Source organism: Mercenaria mercenaria, chromosome 3 (assembly GCF_021730395.1).
Source record: "Mercenaria mercenaria strain notata chromosome 3, MADL_Memer_1, whole genome shotgun sequence".
In the NCBI taxonomy this organism is placed as follows: Eukaryota; Metazoa; Mollusca; class Bivalvia; order Venerida; family Veneridae; genus Mercenaria; species Mercenaria mercenaria.
Genome location: NC_069363.1, coordinates 32,046,445 through 32,070,362, shown reverse-complemented (window position 1 = coordinate 32,070,362; position 23,918 = coordinate 32,046,445). Strand labels below are relative to the sequence as shown.

At 36.0% G+C, this 23,918-nt stretch overlaps 1 protein-coding gene across 7 annotated transcripts in view; it reads right to left on the bottom strand.

Moving 5' to 3' along the window:
• The window catches only part of LOC123525163 (interleukin-6 receptor subunit beta-like), a 199,339-nt gene that overhangs the window by 96,131 nt on the left and 79,290 nt on the right, over window positions 1-23,918 (bottom strand). For 6 of the 7 annotated variants that reach the window (XR_008370145.1, XR_008370147.1, XR_008370148.1 and 3 more), the window contains exons 1-2: window positions 22,368-23,342; window positions 8,897-8,937 (exon numbers count right to left, since the gene is read on the bottom strand). The gene's annotated coding sequence lies outside the window, so the exon portion shown is untranslated. Of the gene's footprint in view, window positions 1-8,896; window positions 8,938-22,367; window positions 23,343-23,918 lie in introns of those variants that run through there. The other variant, XM_053538120.1, reaches the window with a different exon arrangement.

Below are 23,918 nucleotides of genomic sequence, written 5' to 3'. Positions count from 1 at the left end.
GCACAGCTGCACTTGGCACCAGTGATAATTACTAGGTTTGATAAAAAGTCTGGCAAATAAGAACAGAGAAATAACGTGGACAAATTTTTTCCATATACATGTAAAGAAAAAATTAATAAAGGGCCGTAACTTCGTGAAAAATCATCCAAATGGAACTCGCTTCATACATGCACAATTAGGCCTGGTACTAATAATCATAACAAAGTTTGATGGAAATCTGGCAAATAATGCTGAGAAATAGCGCAGACAAATTTTTTCCATACATACATATAAAGAAAAAATTAATAAAGGGCCATAACTTCGTGAAAAATCATCTGAATGGAACCTGCTTCATATATGCACAACTAGGCTTGGTACTGATAATAATTACAAGGTTTGATGGAAATCTGGCAAATAATTGTTGAGAAATAGTGTGGCAAATTTTTTTCCATACATATATATAAAGAAAAAATTAATAAAGGGCCATAACTTCGTGAAAAATCATCTGAATGAAACCTGATTCACATATGCGCAACTAGGCTTGGTACTGATAATAATTATAAGGTTTGATGGAAATCTGGCAGATATTATTGCTGAGAAATAGCCCGGACAAATTTTATCCATATAAAGAAAAAATTAATAAAGGGCATTAACTTCGGATCATCCGAATGGAACCGCTTCGCACATGCACAACTAGGGTTGGTACTGATAATAATTAAAAGGTTTGATGGAAATCTGGCAAATAATTGCTGAGAAACAGCCCGAACAAATTCCGTCTACAGACGGACGGATGGACCTGAATCCAGTATAGTAAGTCACTATATAGAGCTATGTACTATAAATAAGTACAAAGGGCCAGAAATCTTTCTTCTTGCTGCACTTCCCTATAACAATTCACATTTCTACCATGTTTTATTGAAATCTTTCAAATTATTATATAGACATGTCTTTGAACAGGAAGATGGAAGGAAGGATAGATGGATGGAAAGACGGACTGACAACATTAAAGTGGTATCACTCAATCTCCAGCAGAGGACAGTAAAATTGGATATAGCAATCTGAGCTGACTTGAAAAGCAAAGCCTATCTTGCCTACTAGCTGAAATTTCAAGATTTAATTTCTGCAAGCATCAAGAAAACAATATTGAAGTTACATGATACAAGCAATTACAAATGCCATAGAAATGAAATGCCATCAGATTCAGGAGACAGATTTCCATAAACGAGATTTTAAAACTATAATCTATTATGAGACAGGAGACACTATAATTAAGGAAACTCAAGACGAAGAATCAATGAAGACGGAACTCGCAATGTTTCATAATAAAGTTTCAAAAAAATAAAACAATATCCTGTCTTTGTCATTATAACACAAATCACTTGGCTTACTGGAGACTATGTTACATTTAACGAGCGGCATTTTCTTCACAGTAGGTTCTTCATATGACTGTTAAATCAGCTTACACATTTCCATGACATGACTGCTGTGCCAGTAACAGAGTCATCTCCCTTGAAGTTATGTTATATAGAATGTAATGCAGAGCATAACTTGAGATGCTTCTGAGAAAAGCGCAACTGCCTAATCACCTAAATACGTAAATAGTAAGTCAGTCTTTATATACTGTTTACTTAATCCACATGTGCATGCGCTTTTCTGACACCAAAAGGACGCCTATACTACTAGTAGTATAGGCGCTGGTTTAGGGGTAAAACTGCGCAAGAAATCTGAGTGTTTTTGGTAAATCAAGGGCCATAATTCCGAAGTGCCTAGGCTGATTTGGCTAGTTATCGAACCTGGCCGAGCACTTATTGGCAGACACATTTTATTGAAGTTTGGTGAAGATTGGATGAGAAATGTTCGACTTAGAGTGCGGACAATCTTTGTGACAGACAGACAGATAGACAGACAGACACACACACACAGAGACTGGAGTAAATCAATATGTCTCCCACACCACTGTGTGATTGGAGACATAATTTATTATCATCAAGTTCCTTTGAAATGTTTGCTCTTATAGTGCTCATACAGATTTGTATTTTGCTCATTTTGTTGACGACTTAAGTCTCTATACAATAAAAGTCTGTAGCACAGAGCTGCAAATCCTTTTAACTGGACCCAAATTGTCCATGTGAGTAAGCCATCTAGCTGGGTTGCAGTTTTACCCTGATGCCTGCCTAGGCCAGTATATTTGAAACAATGCCTGTTTCAAACCTTATGACCAACATTGTGTCAGTGTGACTAATAAACTAACAAAGGAAAATCTGATTTTTTTTTTAAAATGTCATTATGACTTGGTCAACATAGAACTGATAGCACGTACTTTAAGCCTTCATGTCAGAGATGCATTTGTTAAATCAAATTGCAGTATAGCATTTCTGACATATTTAAGGTGATGTCACTTTTTGAATTTCCGGTGAATAACAAAAAACCAAAGAATATTCAGTTCTTTCCAAAAACCGTTATATCATGATTCAACCAAATAGTTTCCTTTGTCTACCAGAAAGGAACAATTCTTATTTAAGTTATATCTTAATATTGAGATTTGATACCTTTATAACAGACAATAAACTAAAACAATAGACATTCATATGTGACGTCGGTGAGCTCAACAAAGCAATTTCAAGCACAAATATTAATGTGGAATATAAAGTAAGTTGCACATTACAATATCCGTCCAAGATACTTTCAAAAACAATGCATTTGCAGAATAGAGAGATAAAAATAAGTTTGACAGCTCGCGAAAACTAATGACAAATTTTGACAGGTATATGATGACTCATGACCTAATTAATTTTTTTCTGTTATTTCTTACTTCCAGATTGATTTTCATAAAATGGGTATTCTTTATTGTAGCTTACAACTCATACATTTAAACAATAAAAGAATATATTTTTACCTCACTGTTGTTTTGTCTATCCATCTCTCGTACGAATTCCTATTGTTTCAGTCATTTGTCAGTAATTAGAGCAACTCACAGTGTTGCAATCATACAAAACACATCCCTTGTTTTCACATAGATATTGAGGATTTATCTAATTAGCACATGTATTGGAAACACAATTTCAATACCGACTGTGTATTGTAATAATGCTAAACTATCTCAGTAGTGATGTCTCCTTAACTACTCGTTTTCTTACTTATGCAAAATTTGCAAGCTGTCAAGTTTTTCATCTGGGTTGATGTTAAAAGTATTCCAATACAATTTATCTCAATTTATACTTTTACACATTTGTGCTACTTTACAATCATCTGTATGTACACAAGCATTTTGCCATGCATAACCCAGTCAATTAAAAGTATCCAAGTCAAATAAGAAAATTCAGTTGTGGTATGGAAATAAAAGCCAGAACTTCAAATAAATATTTGCATAAAAGTGGATTTAAAATGTGTTTGATATCATTATTTTTTTAAACTGGAATAAAATTTCTTGATTTAGAGAAAAATAAGCATGCAGCTAAGATGTTCTGACCAAGAACTGCGTTTTACACTGACTCATGTCAGAACAAAGGTGTTCATGAATACCAAATATGGCTAACATCATCTGGGAGTTTAAGGAGAAACTTTTAATCTTAACAAAGAAAACATGATGGTAGAGTAACACATAATTCATGCAGGAAAACAAGAAGCTGGAATTCTGTTACTATGGCAACCATATTTCTGCTTCCTAATAGTATTCATGACTTAAGGCAGTTAAAACTCTGGAAAGCATCATAATTAACCAAAGTATAAATTCAGCTTAAAAGATGATAAAAACCTAGTATTAAATGGATGATCAAATCAAACGAAAACTAGAACATAAGACATCCATTAATTTTGGACACTTCCTTAGTTTCCTGACAATTTTAACCAATATCACTGCTTCTTTTAATTACTGACTCAGCATCAATACAAATCAATCACAATAATACTGCCATAAAACTACATCTGCCATGTTTTTGCCTTAAGACAAAATGCTTCTTTTACAACAGTCACATGTCATTGAATGCTACACACATTAGTAAATTCCTGAACTGCTGTCCCCAGGCAACTGTCTCTGTCTCCCAAGACAATCAAGTTTTGATTTGAGATGGAGGGAATAAATGGGAGCTTTTTCAACATGACCTTATTTGGTGAGGTTAATTCTAGTTCTATTTTATATAACCAGGTCTTGTTCTAATGTGACTAACTTGATTGCTGCAGATTTTAATTGATAGTATTTTACCTGACAAGAAGAGACATAAATCTGCAATAAACCTCAAACCTAATCCATGTCTGTGACTCATAATGTGCTGGTTTAGTGCCTGTTGTAATCAATAGCTTACATGACTAACAGTAACACACAGGTTAAAAGTTTATTAAGCAGAAAAGCTGGCCTTCTGAGAAACCTCTAAGCTCTGTTTACCTTTTTTGGTTGGGTTTAAAGCCATACAGTAACAGTCTTAGATCATCTTTACCTTTGTTTTAGGTTTTATTAGTCGCAAAATCACAAAATTAGATCATCTTTTCCTTTGTTTTAGGTTTTACTTAGTCACAAAGTCACAATATTAAATCATCTTTACATTTGTTTTAGGTTTTACTTAGTCACATAGTCACAATTTTAGATCATCTTTTCCTTTGTTGTTTGGTATAAAGTTTAGATCATCTTCACCTTTGTTCATGGTGCAGTCATCAAGTTAAACATTAAGAGATTAATTTCTTTACATTTGAACATTATTGGTCACAATTTTTAATAATGCATAGATGTTTTCATCTTATTCTAGTATTATCACCATCAATTTAGCCATATAATGTGGATCATTCCGAATAACTGCATTGTTTCATTAACTGCATTACAAAGTACAGCTAACACCAAACAACAAAGAACTTGAACTTTCATCGCACCACTTTGAAATACATTGATGGCAATTTATTATTTTCATGATAAATATTTGATGATTTTGCATATAGTATTTGCTAGAAGGCAGCATCATAGGTAGAAAACAGCCATATAAATATCAGCATTTTGTTGACCAAATCCTTGAACCTCCATAAAATACTCAAAGACAGTGACATTTAAAAATTCAGAAAGACAAGCAGAGACATTGATTACTTCTACATTCGCTCATAAACCAGTGACTTTCCATATATGGGCATACAGCGAATAAAGTGATAAAATGTCTTTCAGGTTTTGCACAGAATTACCTCATCAATAACTGTGCCTTTCAATTTGTTCTCTAATGAGAAATTAAATCAAATTTACAGTCAATTTACTCTAAACAAAGTGATTACCTTGCTGCTGATTAGTACCAGAACTTCCAAACTTAATCCAATATAAGTTCTCTGCATGCAAAATTGCAAAAATGGTGCGAGAATGCAAGCACAAATGTGATTAAAAAGACATTCTCATTCTTGGTATACAGTGACATGAACTGACAGACTTAACTTCAATGTTTTACATTAAAGCACCAAAAGGAGAAATTACTGACATTTTTATTTTGTATTTTTCAAAGAATAAAACAAGAGGGCCAAGATGGCCCTAGGTCGCTCACCTGAGAAACACACCATAACACAAAATAACAGTGTAAACATGTTTGTCAGACCTAGTGATTTCATAGAAATAATTATTCTGACCAATTATCATTAAAATTTGAGCTAAAATCTTGAGTATAAGTGAGTATTTTCTGTGATTTGACCTAGTGATCTAGTATTTGACCCCAGATGACCCATATTCGAACCAAACTGACCAAATTTCATGAAGATCAATTGAAAAATACAGCCTCTATTGCATACACAAGGTTTTTGTTTGATCTGACCTAGTGACCTACTTTTTGGCCCAAGATGACCCATATTAAAATTTGACTTAGATTTCATCAATGCGATCATTCTGACTTAATTTCAGAAAGATCAATTGAAAAATATAGCCTCTATGGCATACACAAAGTTTTTCTTTGATTTGACCTAGTGACCTAATTTCTGATCCCAGATAACCTATATTTGAACTTGACCTATATTTCATCAATGCAATTATTCTGACAAAATTTCATGAAGATCAAATGAAAAATACAGCCTCTATCGCATACACAAGGTTTTTCTTTGATTTGACCTAGTGACCTAATTTTTGACCCTAGATGATCCTTTTTCCAAATCAGCCTAGATTTCATCAAGGATATCATTCTGACCAAAATTCATGAAGATTAGTTGAAAAATACAGCTTCTATCGCATATACAAGCTTTTTCTTTGATCTGACCTAGTGACCTACTTTTTGACCCCAAATGACCCATATTCAAACTCGACCTAGATTTCATCAAGGCAATCACTCTGACCAAAATTCATGATTAATTGAAAAATACAGTCTCTATGGCATACACATGGTTTTCCTTTGATCTGACCTAGTGACCTACTTTTTGACCCCAGATGACCCATATTCAAACTTGACCTAGATTTCATCAAGGCAATCATCCTGACCAAAATTCATGAAGATTAATTGAAAAATACAGCCTCTAGCACATACACAAGGCTTTTCTTTGATTTGACCTAGTGACCTAGTTTTTGACCCCAGCTGACCCCTTTTCGAACTTGGCCTAGATTTTATCAAAGTAATTATTCTGACCAAAATTCATGAAGGTTAATTGGAAAATACAGCCTCTATCGCATACACAAGGTTTTTCTTTGATTTGACCTAGTGACCTAGTTTTTGATCCCAGATGACCCTTTTTCAAATTCGGCCTAGATTTCATCAAGGCAATCATTCAGACTAAAATTCATGAAGATTAATTGAAAAATACAGCCTCTATCGCATACACAAGGTTTTTCTTTGATTTGACCTAGTGACCTAGTTATTGACCCCAGATGACCCATTTTCGAACTCGGCCTAGATTTCATCAAGGTAATCATTCTGACCAAGTTTCATGAAGATCAGTTGAAAAATACAGCCTCTATTGCATACACAAGCTAAATGTTGACAGACAGACGACGGATGCCGGACATCGAGCGATCAGGTGAGCTAAAAACAATTCAAAATACTGCAAAACCTGAAACAGGTACTTGAAATTTTCTACCTGAACTATGCCAAAACCACAATTTAAGAATCACCGATACTTGTTTGACATTTTATCACTTAATATGAAATAAGGCTTTTCTTACTGAATAAGTGACATAATTATTCTGTGCCTAATGGTAACTAGAAAATGCTTTTGTAAAAAAGGGCATGTCTCCCCCAATGCAAAGTCCTATAGGCAAGAAGTCAATAGGGGTCAGGAGCGAAAGTCAAAGAGACACTGATGGTTGGCTGCAATAGGGATCATCTACTTGGCATGTCCAGTCATCCCGCTAAATTTCAACACTCTTGGCCTAGTGGTTCTCAAGTCACTGTTCAGGCTCCTGTGACCTTGACCTTTGATCAAGTGACCTCAAAATAAATAGGGGTCATCTACTCTGCATGTCCAATCATCCTATTAAGTTTCAACATTGTAGGTCAAGTGGTTCTCAAGTTATTTCCAAAAAATGATTTTACATGAACAGGCCACTGTGACCTTGACCTTTAATAGACTGACCTCAAAATCAATAGGGGTTATCTACTCTGCATGTTCAATTATCCTATGAAGTTTCAACATTCTGGGTCAAGTGGTTCTCAAGTTATTGATCGGAACTGGTTATCAATGTTCAGGCCCCTGTGACCTTGACGTTTAACGGAGTGACCTCAAAAACAATACGGGTCATTTACTCTGCATGAACAATCATCCTATGAAGTTTCAACATTCTGGGTCGAGAGGTTCTCAAGTTATTGATTGGAAATGGTTTTCCATGTTCAGGCCCCTGTGGCCTTGACCTTTAACAGAGTGACCCTAAAATTGTTAGTGGTCATCTACTCTGCATGACCAATCATCCTATGAAGTTTCATCATTCTAAGTCAAGTGGTTCTCAAGTTACTGACCGGAAATGGTTTTCAATGTTCGGGCCCCTGTGACCTTGACCTTTGACGGAGTGACCCCAAAATCGTTAGGGGTCATCTACTCTGCATGACCAATCATCCTATTAAGTTTCAACATTCTGGGTCAAGTGGTTCTCAAGTTATTGTCCAGAAATTGTTTTCAATGTTCAGGCCCCTGTGACCTTGACCTTTAATGGAGTGACCCCAAAATCGATAGGGGTCATCTACTCTGCATGTACAATCATCCTATGAAGTTTCAACATTCTGGGCCAAATGGTTCTCTAGTTATTGATCGGAAATTGTTTTCCATGTTCAGGCCCCTGTGAGCTTGACCTTTGATGGAGTGACCCCAAAATCAATAGGGGTCAATTACTCTTTATGACCAATCATCCTATGAAGTTTCAACATTCTGGGTCAAGTGGTTCTCTAGTTATTGATTGGAAATGGTTTTCAATGTTCAGGCCCCTGTGACCTTGACCTTTGATGGAGTGACCCCAAAATCAACAGGGGTCATCAACTCTTGATAACCAATCATCCTATGAAGTTTCAACATTTGGGGTCAAGTGGTTCTCTAGTTATTGATCGGAAATGGTTTTCAATGTTCAGGCCCCTGTGACCTTGACCTTTGACAAAGTGACCCCAAAATCAATAGGGGTCATCTACTCTTCATAACCAATCATCCTATGAAGTTTCAACATTCTGGGTCAAGTGGTTCTCTAGTTATTGATCGGAAATGGTTTTCATTTTCAGTGTCAGGCCCGGTGACCATTGACCATCATTTGAACTGGGCAGTGGACCCCAAAAACAATAGGGGTCGTCTACTCCAGCAGCCCTACAACCCTATGAAGTTTGAAGGTTCTAAGTCAAATGGTTCTCCAGTTATTGCTCGGAAATGAAGTGTGACGTACGGACGGACGGAAGGACGGACGGACGGACGGAAGGACGGACAGACGAACGGACAGGGCAAAAACAATATGTCTCCTGGGGGAGACATAATTATCTTTATTAATTTGAAATGAAGGACTTACCTTGTATAGTCTACAGCAATCACTGCATCAATCTGACACACCTGAAATATGGGATGTGTGAGATATTGTTCATGGAAATTTACAACACTCCATAACTTATATACACTTTTAAGACAAAAAAAAAAAAAAAAAAAAAAAGCAAGGAGGAAAAAAATCTACTTTTGCAATACAGTAGCATTACAGATTCAGTTGGAACTCCGTATGAAGAACTACTGTCAAAATTCTATTTCAATGTATGTATTTTAGTTATGTTTAAGTAATCTGACATACTTCAACTGTGAATTTAAAAATCCATCAGTAAAATTCCTATATATGGCAATGCCTCATTCTGCTGAGAGAAAAGCTTTGGTTGCTTATATAAAGGGTATAATTATATATGCTTTGCAAATATGAATACATTTCAAACAAGAGCTGTCTCCATAGGATGACACATGCCCCCGATGGCACTTTGAATGAACAGTTATGGCCAATGTTAGAGTTTAGGACCTTTGACCTACGGACCTGGGTCTTGCGCGCGACACGTCGTCTTACTGTGGTACACATTCATGCCCAATAATTTTAAAATCCATGCATGAATGACAAAGATATGGACCGGACACGCCCATCAATGCACTATCATGAAATATGACCTTTAACGCCTAAGTGTGACCTTGACTTACGGACCTGGGTCTTGCGCGCGACACGTCGTCTTACTGTGGTACACATTCATGCCAAGTTATTTGAAAATCCATACATGGATGACAAAGATATGGACTGGACAGGAATGCACTATCATGAAAAATGACCTTTAACGTCTAAGTGTGACCTTGACCTTTGAGCTACGGACCTGGGTCTTGCGCGCGACACGTTGTCTTACTGTGGTACACATTCATGCCAAGTTATTTGAAAATCCATCCATGGATGACAAAGATATGGACCGGACAGGAATGCACTATCGAGAAAAATGACATTTAACGTCTAAGTGTGACCTTGACCTTTGAGCTACGGACCTGGGTCTTGCGCGCAACACGTCGTCTTACTGTGGTACACATTCATGCCAAGTTATTTGAAAATCCATCCATGGATGACAAAGATATGGACCGGACAGGAATGCACTATCATGAAAAATGACCTTTAACGTCTAAGTGTGACCTTGACCTTTGAGCTACGGACCTGGGTCTTGCGCGCAACACGTTGTCTTACTGTGGTACACATTCATGCCAAGTTATTTGAAAATCCATTCATCAATGACAAAGATATGGACCGGACACGAAAATTGCGGACAGACTGACAGATGGACAGACTGACAGACGGACAGACAGTTCAAAAACTATATGCCTCCCTTCTGGAGCATAAAAATATTTATTTTTTAAGCTGAATTAAGCAAAATGCTCAGTCTCATGGATTGAAGATCAATGCACAATTAAAATATGGATAGGGCATACTGCAACACTGTCTTAGGTACTGTAATACTTGACTATGTAATACTTCTGGAATAGACACTTCTATGTTTAAATGCCTAAAATTGCCAAAGGCAACAGGATATACTATATACCCGAGAAATGAGAAAATTTCTTATATTTTTGGTAAATATGCACGTATGAATGTATCAAAATTTCAGTTTTTAAAAGTGACCTAATATAAAAATTAACCCTATAAATACAATTTTGATGCTTACTGATGCTTTAAAGGACGGGTTATTGAAATGATGAACATACTCCTCGTTTAAATGGGCCAACAGTGTTGTACTTATAAAATAGACTGGCCGGCTTATAGGTTGGTCAGGGCTTTGGATATGTATTGTATTTTGTCATCGAAATATTTCTATAAAATGCTTCTTCCACTTCAGTTTGGAACCGTCCATGTTTACAAACACGTTTGTTTATTTTATGACTAGTAACATTCTTCAGGTGTTTGGTAAGTGTATTTATTACCCTCATTTTTGTTCATTGTGGTTATATGCAAATTACATCAAACTATGAGGTAATATAGACAAGTACCTGTACAGATGAGCAGTGGTGAAGTGGGAAAAGTGCAAGCCACTCTACCTGAAGGTTGTGTGTATGAGCTGGTTTTCCAGGAGCAGACACAGGACAGATTTATCATTTACTGTTGATCTTCTTATTAATCTATAACTGCTGAGTGTAAGTTATTTATTACTTTAGACAAATATGTAAACGTCACAGGTTAATTCAGTTTAACTCTGTATTAAATCCAGTACTTTAACTCTGTGTTAAATAAATAATCATGTTTGGGATTTCAATCTGAAAGAAAAGTTGTTGATCCCTAAAAACTAATCACCTTGTTTAATCCATGATTAAGAAGTATAATTCATACAATTGCACTGCTATTATACTATAATGCAATAATCCAAAGTTCAAAAGGCTATTTAAGATTATTTTCTCCTATTTGTGTAAGATTCTAAGAATCTGCATTCATGACCTCTTTAATATAACTTTGTCAAAGTTGGTTTGATCTATCTCAAGTTGGTTCAGATGGTTACCCATTTTGGTGCCATCATAGAGAAAACAGAAACTCATTTATGTAACGTTATATGAATGGCTTAATGCATACTCATAAAACTTAGTCAGATGCATGTGTCTTAGACGATCAACCTATGCCCATTTGGGCCTCTTGTTTATATTTCTCAGACGGACATTTTTCTTCACATTTTTTTTGCTCATCTTGCAAAAGTTACCTCTCTGTCTGTTTCCCTACATACTGCAGGGCAATGGTGGTTACTCTGGAAAAATGAAGCAGATTTTGTTTTTTGGTAATTATGCTGCCAATTAAGTAGTTAGTGAAGTTAATTAGTAGTCTTCTTCCTTTACTCTGCTAAATTTCTAAAATGGATTGGTCCATCATTCTATTTTGGCAGTACCACTTGTTTATCAAAGGGGTGTTAGACATTTGAGTTTTATTTTATGTAGTTAAAGAAAGCCCATTTTATCCCTCTTCAGAGATTTTATATGCCCAGAGGAAAGTAACATGTAATGGCACTGGTTGTTAACTTGTTAGTCTGTCCATCTATCTGTTAGCTATTGAGTATCTGCTCAGTACCTTGCGAATGCTTTGACTTATGAACCTGCAACTGTATAGGAACATTGCTCATGTTAAAGTTTTGATGCACTTTCCCTTTATCCCAATTGTTACCAAACAAATTTGCTTCGCACTTAAAACAGTAACTGTTTTTCTACATCATCACCCACATCATATGACCCAAAGATCATAACTCTGGCACAAACATTGCATGAATTGTATCCACTCTAGTTTGTATATAAGGTAAAAATTGAGAACACTTTCACTTATGATCCTCAAACTTTATACAATATAGGTACTTTGCTCATGGGCAATGGACAACTCTTACTGATTTTCAAAATCTCAAAGATTGTTACTGTGATCCTCAGCCCTGGGAGGCAAATTTCCCAGGGGAAGTGAATGATCTATATTGATTTTGAGGTCAGTGGGTCAAAGTTCAACATAAAAGTAACAGTGTTCTTTTCTGTTTCTTCTCAGTATCTTAAGAATACCTTGACCTATTCTCCTCAAACTTGGCATGCACATTGTATATAATGGGCATCAGATTCAGCTTACTGATTTTGATGTCAGTTGGCCAAAGGTCTAGGTTACAGAGTTTATTAGTACAAAAACTGTTCCTGCACAGTGTCTTGGAAATTTCTTGACCGATACCGATCACAGTTGCCAGGCATATTGCCTATGAGCAGTGAATGACCCATCTTCATTTTAAGGTTTCTTAGTCATAGTTCATTGACACTGTGAAGTTAGGTGGTCAGATATACATCTGCTAAATACCTAAAGGGTTCAACACCATCAGCATCAAAACTGGCTTCAGGCATATATTGCTTAGCAGAGTGGCCTCATCATTTTAATTTTTGTTTTATTTTATACTGTGACTGATTCTTTTCTGGAAGACAAAGTGCTCTTCCTTTTTCTGAATATGTAAATTCTGAGATGGCCCTACTGGCCCACAGTACTTCTTTTTTAGTCTTTTTTCTCGTAACTGTTAAATTTACTACTGATCTGTACAGTGTCTCTGATATGTTTGTTTATAAAGTAAACTAAGTGTTTTTAAATATTTAGCATTGCTGACTTAAATGCATAGTTAATTAAAAGTGGCTACACTGAATTACCATTTCCCCTAAACAAGAATGTTCATCACTTTGGGTAAGACCAAAAATCAGTGTCAGGGTCAGCATGCCATGTCTACTGATGTGTGCCTGTAGCAGGTTGTGTCGATGGAATATCTCTGATTTCAGACTGTGATTGTGGAGAAACCAAATGAATCTAAGTTTGTGAGTGACATGGGCACTAACTCTTGTATGGGTAATGTGAGACAGTAAACATTTTGTCTCACGTCAAAATCTGTACAGGCAGTATTCTGCTTTCCCTATCTACTTCACCGCAGGATTACACTTCCAACATCTGTACAGGCAGTATTCTACTTTCCCTATCACCACATCTGAACAGGCAGTATTCTGCTTTCCCTATCTACTTCAACACGAGATTACACTTTCAACATCTGTACAGGCAGTATTCTGCTTTCCCTATCTACTTCAACACGGGATTACACTTTCAACATCTGTACAGGCAGTATTCTGCTTTCCCTATCTACTTCAACACGGGGTTACACTTTCAACATCTGTACAGGCAGTATTCTGCTTTCCCTATCTACTTCACCACAGGATTACACTTCCAACATCTGTACAGGCAGTATTCTACTTTCCCTATCACCACATCTGAACAGGCAGTATTCTGCTTTCCCTATCTACTTCAACACGAGATTACACTTTCAACATCTGTACAGGCAGTATTCTGCTTTCCCTATCTACTTCAACACAGGATTACACTTTCAACATCTGTACAGGCAGTATTCTGCTTTCCCTATCTACTTCAACACGGGGTTACACTTTCAACATCTGTACAGGCAGTATTCTGCTTTCCCTATCTACTTCAACACGGGGTTACACTTTCAACATCTGAACAGGCAGTATTCTGCTTTCCCTATCTACTTCAACACGGGATTACACTTTCAACATCTGAACAGGCCTTATTCTGCTTTCCCTATCTACTTCAACACGGGATTACACTTTCAACATCTGAACAGGCAGTATTCTGCTTTCCCTATCTACTTCACCACGAGATTACATATTCTGCTTTCCCTATGTACTTCACCACAGGATTACACTTTCAACATCTGAACAGGCAGTATTCTGCTTTCCCTATGTACTTCACCGCGGGATTACACTTTTAACATCTGAACAGGCAGTATTCTGCTTTCCCTATCTACTTCACCACGGGATTACACTTTCAACATCTGAACAGGCCTTATTCTGCTTTCCCTATCTACTTCAACACGGGATTACACTTTCAACATCTGAACAGGCCTTATTCTGCTTTCCCTATCTACTTCACCACAGGATTACACTTTCAACATCTGCACAGGCCTTATTCTGCTTTCCCTATCCACTTCAACACGGGATTACACTTTCAACATCTGAACAGGCAGTATTCTGCTTTCCCTATCTACTTCACCACGGGATTACACTTTCAACATCTGAACAGGCCTTATTCTGCTTTCCCTATCAACTAATTTGGCAGACAGCTAGATAAAGAGGAGAAATAAGGCTTCTATGTGCTTACTTCATTCTGTAAATAGTAGGAAAAAATGAATAAATATATTATAGGAAAAAAAGTCACCCTCTAAATCTTTTTTCATTAACTATTCGTGTCAACAATATTTGAACAAAATTAGGGGCGGCTACGTTCTCCCCATACCAAGGACTTTCTTACAGTTGGGTACTTTCAGTCGGGTACTTTAAATAATAACATATTCAAGGCCCACATAATCAAGTAGTTCAATATCACTTTGAAAAAAAAAAAAAAAAAAAACATTTTGATGTCTGATTTTATCAGCATGGTTTTATTGCTCTATCATACACTGATATTAGGCTGGTCATTTTAACTAATTACAACATACACATTTAGATATGGAATATGTTATGTATGTAAAGATATGAAACACAGAAAAAAAGCTGACATAATTTTTGAGATATTGCAATTGGAATTATGCAGCTACATCTAAAATGTATTGTGGCTGTTACTGTGAACCATAATTAAGCTTTATTATTCTACTATCATAAATGTTTTCTTTTAATATCAGAAAAAAATGGTATTTTAAAATTTCTAGCAAGTTCTGGTAGGCTATGTTTAGTATTTTACCATCTTTGTCAAAAAGCGTTGGTGTCGAGATTCAGAATATAGAATTTCCAACCAAATTTGTACATACATATTTCTAAAATAAACATGTCTGCATTTAAAGTGGAATTATGCACATTTTTCTAGTAATTAGATGCCCACGGGCAACATGTTGAGCCCGCCAGCTGTCAAAAGCACTAGGAGTTGCACATGACACCCTGTCTCACTGAGGCAAACATTTATCCCAAATCAAAAACAAGAGGACCATGCTGGTCCTGAATCACTCACCTGTCCACATGCAACCCAGTTCATTGTGGCTAAGTTTCATTGAAAACCACCAAGTAGGTCACAAGGATTTTTTTTTTAGACCAACTGACCTAGTTTTGGATTGCACATGACCCAGTTTCAAACTTGACCTAGATATCATCAAGATGAACATTCTGGCCGGCTTTCATAAAGATCCCATGAAAAATGTGACCTCTAGAGTGGTCACAAGCAAAAGTTTACACACGGACACATGGATGACGTAGACCTACTGACCTAGTTTTTGACCGCAGTTGATCCAGTTTCAAACTTGACCTAGATATCATCAAGATGAATATTCAGACCAACTTTCATACAGATCCCATGAAAAATATCGCCTCTAGAGAGGTCACAAGGTTTTTCTATTATTTGACCTACTGACCTAGTTTTTGATGGCATGTGACCCAGTTTCAAATTTGAATTAGATATCATCAAGGTGAACATTCTGAACAATTTTCATGAAGATCCATTGAAAAGTATGGCCTCTAGAGAGGTCACAAGGTTTCTCTATTTTTAGACCTACTGACCTAGATTTTGACCGCACATGACCCAGTTTCGAATTTAAACTAGACATCATCAAGTTGAACATTCTGACCAATTTTCATAAAGATCCATTGAAAAATATGGCCTCTAGGGAGGTCACAAGGATTTTCTATTTTTAGACCTACTGACCTAGTTTTGGACTGCACATCACCCAGTTTCGAATTTATCCTAGATATCATCAAGATAAACATTCTGACTAACTTTCATAAAGATCCCATGAAAAATGTGACCTCTGGAGTGGTCACAAGCAAAAGTTTACGCATGGACGACGGACACTGCGCGATCACAAAAGCTCACCTTGTCACTTTGTGACAGGTGAGCTAATGATTGCAAAAAGTTACAATATAAGTTATTTATAGTAACAACAAAGGGAAGTAAATCTTTAAAAAAAAATCTAAGTCCGCACAAAAAACTTTACCAGTAGAGATAGGTCAAAATACACCTCAAAATTGGATGTAACATGCATATTGTACTACAGAAAAGTGGTCTTGATTTTTCCCTACGACCAGTAATAAAAACGTTACAATATAAGCTATTTATAGTAACAACAAAGGGAAGTAATTCTAGGTTCTTGCACATGACACTCCGTCTCATGATGGTGAACAATTGTGCCAAGTTGCATCAAAATCCCTCCATGCATGAAAAAGAAATGCTCCGGACAGTCATTCTTGTATCTGACCTTTGACCTATAAGTGTGACCTTGAGCTTAGACCTAGGGTCCTGGTTCTTGCGCAAGACACTCCGTCACATGGTTGTGAACAATTGTGCCAAGTTACTCAAAATCCCTCCATGCTCCGGACACATTTTTCTAGTAAAAATCTAGCTGAAATAGATGTGCGTGTAAACAGGGTGCAGGAAATAATAACTTTTAACTTAATATACCAAACTCTTCCTGTTACCAGTACGAAATAATAACTTTCCAAATATGACTTTCCTTATTTTGACTGGGGTAGCCTTTTAAAGGAAAGTCAAACTGCATGCAAGAGTTGCTTCCCTTCCACTTCAGAAATCTCAACATATAGGTAAGGGAGATCACTGCAAAGCAGATTGAAGAAAAGAACTATTATTTTATTAGTCCGATTTCTTTATTTCTAAAGCATCAACTTCAAATACTTATGCGGCATTATCATTAATTTAACACATTTAAATGCACAGCAACCGAAAATTGCTTTTATAAAACAGTCACCAAAAACACACTATGTGCAGAAAGATGCGCATAATGCCACTTTAAGTGAAAACGGGCTGAACACCAAACATGTGTACCTCAAAGTCAGAAACAAGAAAATAAGTGATTCGTAAAACAAAAATGTATTTACAATGTTACTGCAGGTGGGGGGGGTACTTGATAACATGAAAATGATAAAACAGTTACGGAAGTTATTTATAAAATGCTTCTTGAACTGCTTTATCATGTAACGAATGTATGTGAATAAATAAATGATACTGCTATTTTGTTAAATTGATATCATTTTAGATAAATTTGCAATACATTGTTTAATTAAAATCTAAAGGATGATACATACCCTTAAATATCGTCTAATTTTGAGAGTTTGACTTAGATTTTTGTTTTGAGAACTTTGTTTAATATGTAGATTAAAACTCATCAATAAAGCTTCATGATGGAATCAGTTTCAAGTTCTGACAGCCTGGCCTATATATCATTTTAAATTGATTACATCCCTACTTAAACCTAATTGAGCTGCGCCATGAGAAAACCAACATAGTGGTTTTGCGACCAGCATGATCCAGACCAGCCAGACAAAATATGGAATGGTGCACAAAATGCAACTACTATATGGCAAAAAAGGCCTTAATTGAGCCAAAATCCTTATGATAGTTATATAGTCTTTTCTACATATGGAGACTATGATGGTAAACAAGTGGTCATAGTTCCAAAGCCATATCTCGAACAGTTTTGACAAAATATGGATTGCTATAAAAAATTTAACTGACTTCCTAGTCAAAAAAATTGCAAAAATTTAGCCAAATATTTTTACCATAGTTTCATACCCTTGACTACAGATGGAGATCATGACGATGAACAAGTGTTCAAAGTTTCAATGCCACAGTCATGTCAAATAGAATCAATTTCTCAGGTCCAAAAATGGTCATAATTCAGCAAAAATACATGACTGAGTTATGTACTTTCGCCTACAGATACAGACTGTTTTAATAAATAAGTGATAAAAGTTTCAAAGCCATAATTATGTCAAACAGTACATACACAAAATATGAACTGGTACAAAAAAATTCACCAAGATGTGTAAGTTAAAAGAGGCCATAAAACTGGCCATGGTGATGGGTTTCAAAGCTATATAATTATCTAAAGGTTTTGTCAAATTGTGGACTGGTAGGAAAAAATTTAACCAAGGTGCAACGGCTACACCACAGTGAGTAGTATAGCTCTTGAGCTAAAAGATACTCAAACTTAAGAGCAGAGAACTTTAGCAGGTATCTCGGAAATGCCAAATTACGTATAACTGGTCCCGGTATACGCGTGTTTTTCGAAGCTTAGGAGTCCCCAGAGGCAAGTTTGTGCAGTGGGATGCAAACTTTAACGAATACACATGGTTTGCTTTACTTTGTTGGGTTTAACGTTGCACCAACACAATTATAGGTCATAATTATGGCGACTTTCCAGCTTTGATGGTGGAGGAAGACCCCAGGTACCCCTACATGCATTATTACATGAGCGGGCACCTGGGTAGAACCACCGACCTTCCGTATTAAAGCTAGCTGGGTGGCTTCCTCACATGAAGAATTTAACGCCCTGAGTGTTACAGAAACTGTAGCAGTAAGTGTTTGATTCACAAGTGATAGTTCTAATTATTTTTACTGGTATAAATAATTTAATGAACAAGAGCTGTCTCCATAGGATGAAACATGCCCCCGATGGCACTTTAAATGAATAGTTATGGCCGATGTTCGAGTTTAGGACCTTTGACCTACGGAGCTGGGTCTTGCGCGCGACACATCGTCTTACTGTGTCACACATTTATGTGTAGTTATTTTAAAATCCATGCATGAATGACAAAGATATGGACCGGACACGCCCATCAATGCACTATCATGAAAAAAGACCTTTAACATCTAAGTGTGACCTTGACCTTTGAGCTACGGACCTGGGTCTTGCGCTTGACACATCGTCTTACTGTGGTACACATTCATGCCAAGTTATTTGAAAATCCATCCATCGATGACAAAGATATGGACCGGACACGCCCATTAATGCACTATCCCTTAATGTCTAAGTGTGACCTTGACCTTTGAGGTACGGACCTGGGTCTTGCGCGCGACACGTCATCTTACTGTGGTACACATTCATGCCAAGTTATTTGAAAATCCATCCATCGATGACAAAGATATGGACCGGACACGCCCATCAATGCAATAACCTTTAATGTCTAAGTGTGACCTTGACCTTTGAGCTACGGACCTGGGTCTTGCGCGCGTCACGTCGTCTTACTGTGGTACACATTCATGCCAAGTTATTTGAAAATCCATCCATCGATGACAAAGATATGGACCAGACACGAAAAATGCGGACAGACGGACAGACTGACAGACGGACAGACTGACAGACGGACAGACCGACAGTTCAAAAACTATATGCCTCCCTTCGGGGGCATAAAAATTGCTGTGAACACCTGGACTCTTTCATGGAAGTGGTTTGTGTTTTGAGAGCAGTTGTCACATTGCCTATTTGACCCCATGTCTTACAATATACAGTAGGTATGTTGCTGGCCTGTTTATCTATAGTCACTAATTAGCTGTCATGATCAATAATCCCACTGTACTATTCTCAATGCTTGAACATGGTAACTTTATTTTAAAAATAAGTAATGCAATCATGGTATTCAATTTACCAGTATTGACCACTACATGTACTTTCAGGAATACTGCACAGGACTAAAATTTGAATTGACCAATACCCTCCATTTTGCTGAGTGTAATTTATAGTAATAAAATCTTTAATTCATTTAAAATCAAGGCTAACTGTAAGAACTAAAAGCATTGAATAAACTAGTATTGACCAGTCTAAGTATATTGTCCAAAATGTAGCTTGACCAGGACACATTGCCAGAGACCAAAACTGAATCGACCATCATTGACCAGTATACTTTTTAATGAACAAAACTTTATATTATTCAAACTGCTTTTATTATTTTTATATTACTAGTTGGCCTGTGCTATAATCTGTGAATGTACAATATATTAAAATGTTGAATAAACCAATATTGACCAATCAAGAATAACCCTACGTCTTGAATCAACCAGTATTGACCGACCAGTATTGACCGGTTTTAACCAGTACTGACCACCAGCCCGGTCAATACTCATACTGACTGGCTTTTTGCCAACATTGGCCCTGAGTGAGGCTTGAACCCACATGGATGAGGGGCAAGTGATTTGAAGTCAGCGACCTTAACCACTCAGCCATGGGGGCCCCTCACACACATGGTTTGACTTTGAGCAATATTAGATGGAAGAGTTACTCGCTTGTCATCAATTGTTGTGTATAGCTGCAATCACACACCCTGGTACTGTACAGTATTTACTGAGTATTTTACGTGTTTTCTTGACATTTGACATTTTTGAGTCAAACGTTCACGTTTAACTCGCCGTATTTTGTTTATTTCAAGATGAAATTTGTTTATTTCAAGATGAAATGTTGTGACACTCACAGAACATAGTCATCAATTATTCATCAGGACGCAGATATTTTTCATTTTACAAAAAGTTTTGAATTACCAGAGATACAATAAGAAATACTTACACCACCGCTCCTCCAAAATCGCTTATTGAGCGCTGTATGTGCGAGTGCCACCTGTACTTGGGAGCGCCGGTACCAGGGTGTGAATCAGTGTTGCCCTTTTGCATTACACCACAAGACATGATGGCATGTGTATTATCTATGCAATTACATGTGATGTAGGTGGCAATCGCTGATTGAAAACTAATGGTTTATAAAGTGTTTGAAGTAATTTCGATTGTTTTCTCACGTACTAATTACATGGCAGAATTAAAGAACATTTTAGAAAAAGTTAAAATTACCCTTAATTATAATTCTTCGGGTAATTTTACGATGCTGTTGATGTTGTTTTACCATGATTATTTCTTCAGTTTCAAATTTTGTTACAATGCTGAGTCAGCAAACACTGTTTGGTTACAATAGGGGTAAAAAGAAATAAAAATGATGCAAGTCAATCCTCCAACTCTGAGATCGTTAGTGACATGCAAAAATGAGATGAAATGTACTGTGCATTATTGTATTAAAATTGCTAGTAAGAACCCTGCTTTAGCTGGCACCACCTGCTTGCGGGTGTATAAAAACTCAGAATGTACTCAAAAAGATTTTATTTCCTGTAAAGGAACTGAGTGTTGAATGAAATTAAATATTCTATTTGCAGTTTTCAACTATTCATTAAGATTGAGCTTTGATTTTTGTTGAAGATTTTTAAATTTTAGCTTGTTAAAGGTGGTCAATCACATTTGAGCAGCATTTTATGACATTTTTTCTGGTTTTTTTTTTTTCAGTTTTCATATATTCTGTTAGAGATTTAGTTATGGAACCAAAAGACCCCTTACATAGAGTTAGATCCCTATCAGAAATTTATATTTTATAACGTTTTATGAAAATTTGTAATTACCTCCCTTCAACATAAAAATATTTGGATATTTCAACTGCTTGAAACAAAAGGCAGGTTTTGAAACAGTATGTAGCTCCCGAATTCATATATTTTCAATCTTATAATTATCGCCTCAATAGCTCAGTGGTAGAGTGTCTGCTTTGAGTGCAGGAGGTCTGGGGTTTGATTCCCGGCCGCGTCATACCAAAGACATGAAAATGGTACTGGTAGGGTCCCTTGCTGGGCACTTGACACTCAGCATTTAAAGGTTAGTATCAGGAGGTACAATAAGCACAGATCTACATCTACGGAGATACTCCCAACAATCAATTTCTGATCATAACTGGGAGCAGGATAAGTACCTGTTAATGGATCACTAGTTTATCGCACATAGTCTTTTTGAAATTTTTTGACAATAAGCCATTAGAAAGGTTTTTATGCAGTATTTCTTTATAAATGGTTGGCTGTCATTTGGGCAAGTGAATACTCTTTCAGAAAAATCTTACTTCAAGGCCCAGTTGCAAACCGTTTACGCACAACAAGCGAGCAACGGCGTAAAAAAATTTATAAGACACTTCCAGTGAAAATCTGACATGTATTAAGAAGTCTGTGAACATTTAAATAAGTGTAAATGATCACACCATCTATGTATGTATGGTAGATTTGTATCATTTATAATCATTAACTGCAGTGATCAAAGTGTAATATAATTTCACAATTACTGTATCTAAAACACTAAACACACACTGTTATCTTGATCAAGACAAAATGCTTAATATGCATAAGAAATATCAACTTACCAAATACCTTATAAAGCTCCCTCTCGTAAATGTCCCAGTTTTGAAGTATAATAAGGTAACATATTTCAATAGCGCATAAGATATTGAACTCAATTTATGACAAGAAACCTGAAATAGGTCATTCGATAAAGTATTTCAAGATGAAATAAATGTAGCCAATAAATTTATACAATTTATAAGCATTTATACAATTTATAAGCACTTACAAACACTTGATGAAATAACTGGATAACTAATTCAACACTTTCTTACATTTGCACCATTTGTTGTATGTTTACCCTATTAAATCCAATTTAATCTTCAAAATTATGCTTTCCATATATAGGTTCCATATATAATATAAATCACAAAATTCACTAATACATCTAAATTACTGTATAAATCATGTATATAGATTGTGAAAGTTGTATAAAAATTTTGTTGTGTCACAGTTGAAATATTATGCCCGGAGGTAGTCATTGATGCGGACAGAAACGTCTTTACAAAACTAAAGAGATCATCACTGACTATTGTGACTCCTTTGTAGTACAATACCCCAGGCTGTATCTGTTAAACAAACAGCTGTCAGGCCACGCATACAAGGTTCACGTCTAAAGTAATTTTTGACAAAATTATTATCATAAACTCTATAAATTTTCTAAAGATATATTAATACTTTTATAAGACTTTTTTTCTTTTTTTTTTTTTGGTAATCATTTCAAACGGAGGTTGATGATCGAAATTACATTGTTTTCATGGATAAAAATTTAAAGACACACCACAAAATAACTGTATTCTTTTGTATTTCCATGATGGTGAATATACCTGATTTGCAGAAAAAATTGAGATGGACAAGTTTGTACAAATAAACTTTGATAATGTGGCTGCAGTTGACCTCAATACAATCAACACTGTTTTTTTCCAATACAGGTAAATCCAATAATTGCTTTGCAATAGATCTATGACGGATTATCTTTGAACACCCCTGTACTTATTGGACTCAACTGCCACATTATCAAAGTTTATTAGTACTCATAAAATAAACAAACGTGTTTGTAAACATGGACGGTTTAAAACTGAAGGTGATCCATGCTCAAAAATAATGACAAAATACAATACATATCGCATATCGTGGGCTGAGCACAAAACCTTTGTAACTGTATAAAAATAAAGAACAAGATACAATAGTTTCACGCTCAGCCCTCGATATCTGTAGCCCTGACCAACTTATAAACTGAGCCAGTCTTTTTTGAAAGTACAACAACACTGTTGACCCATTTAAACAAGGAGTAGTTATAAATCCCGCATGATAACTTAAACGATAACATGTTTGATAATTATGATTTTTCTTCATTAAAACGTTTCAATACAGAAAATATTTTTGTATAAATTTACAGTTTGCAATTTACTTCTGTCACTGATAACAGTTTTGAGTGCAATAATGCATGAGAACTTAAATATAAACATGCTGTCATTTAAATTATCGTGCGAGAGTATTGTCCGTATTCAAAGTATTGACCTGGCACTCATTAATCTTCGTCAATATTTTCGGACGTTTTCGTTTAATTATGC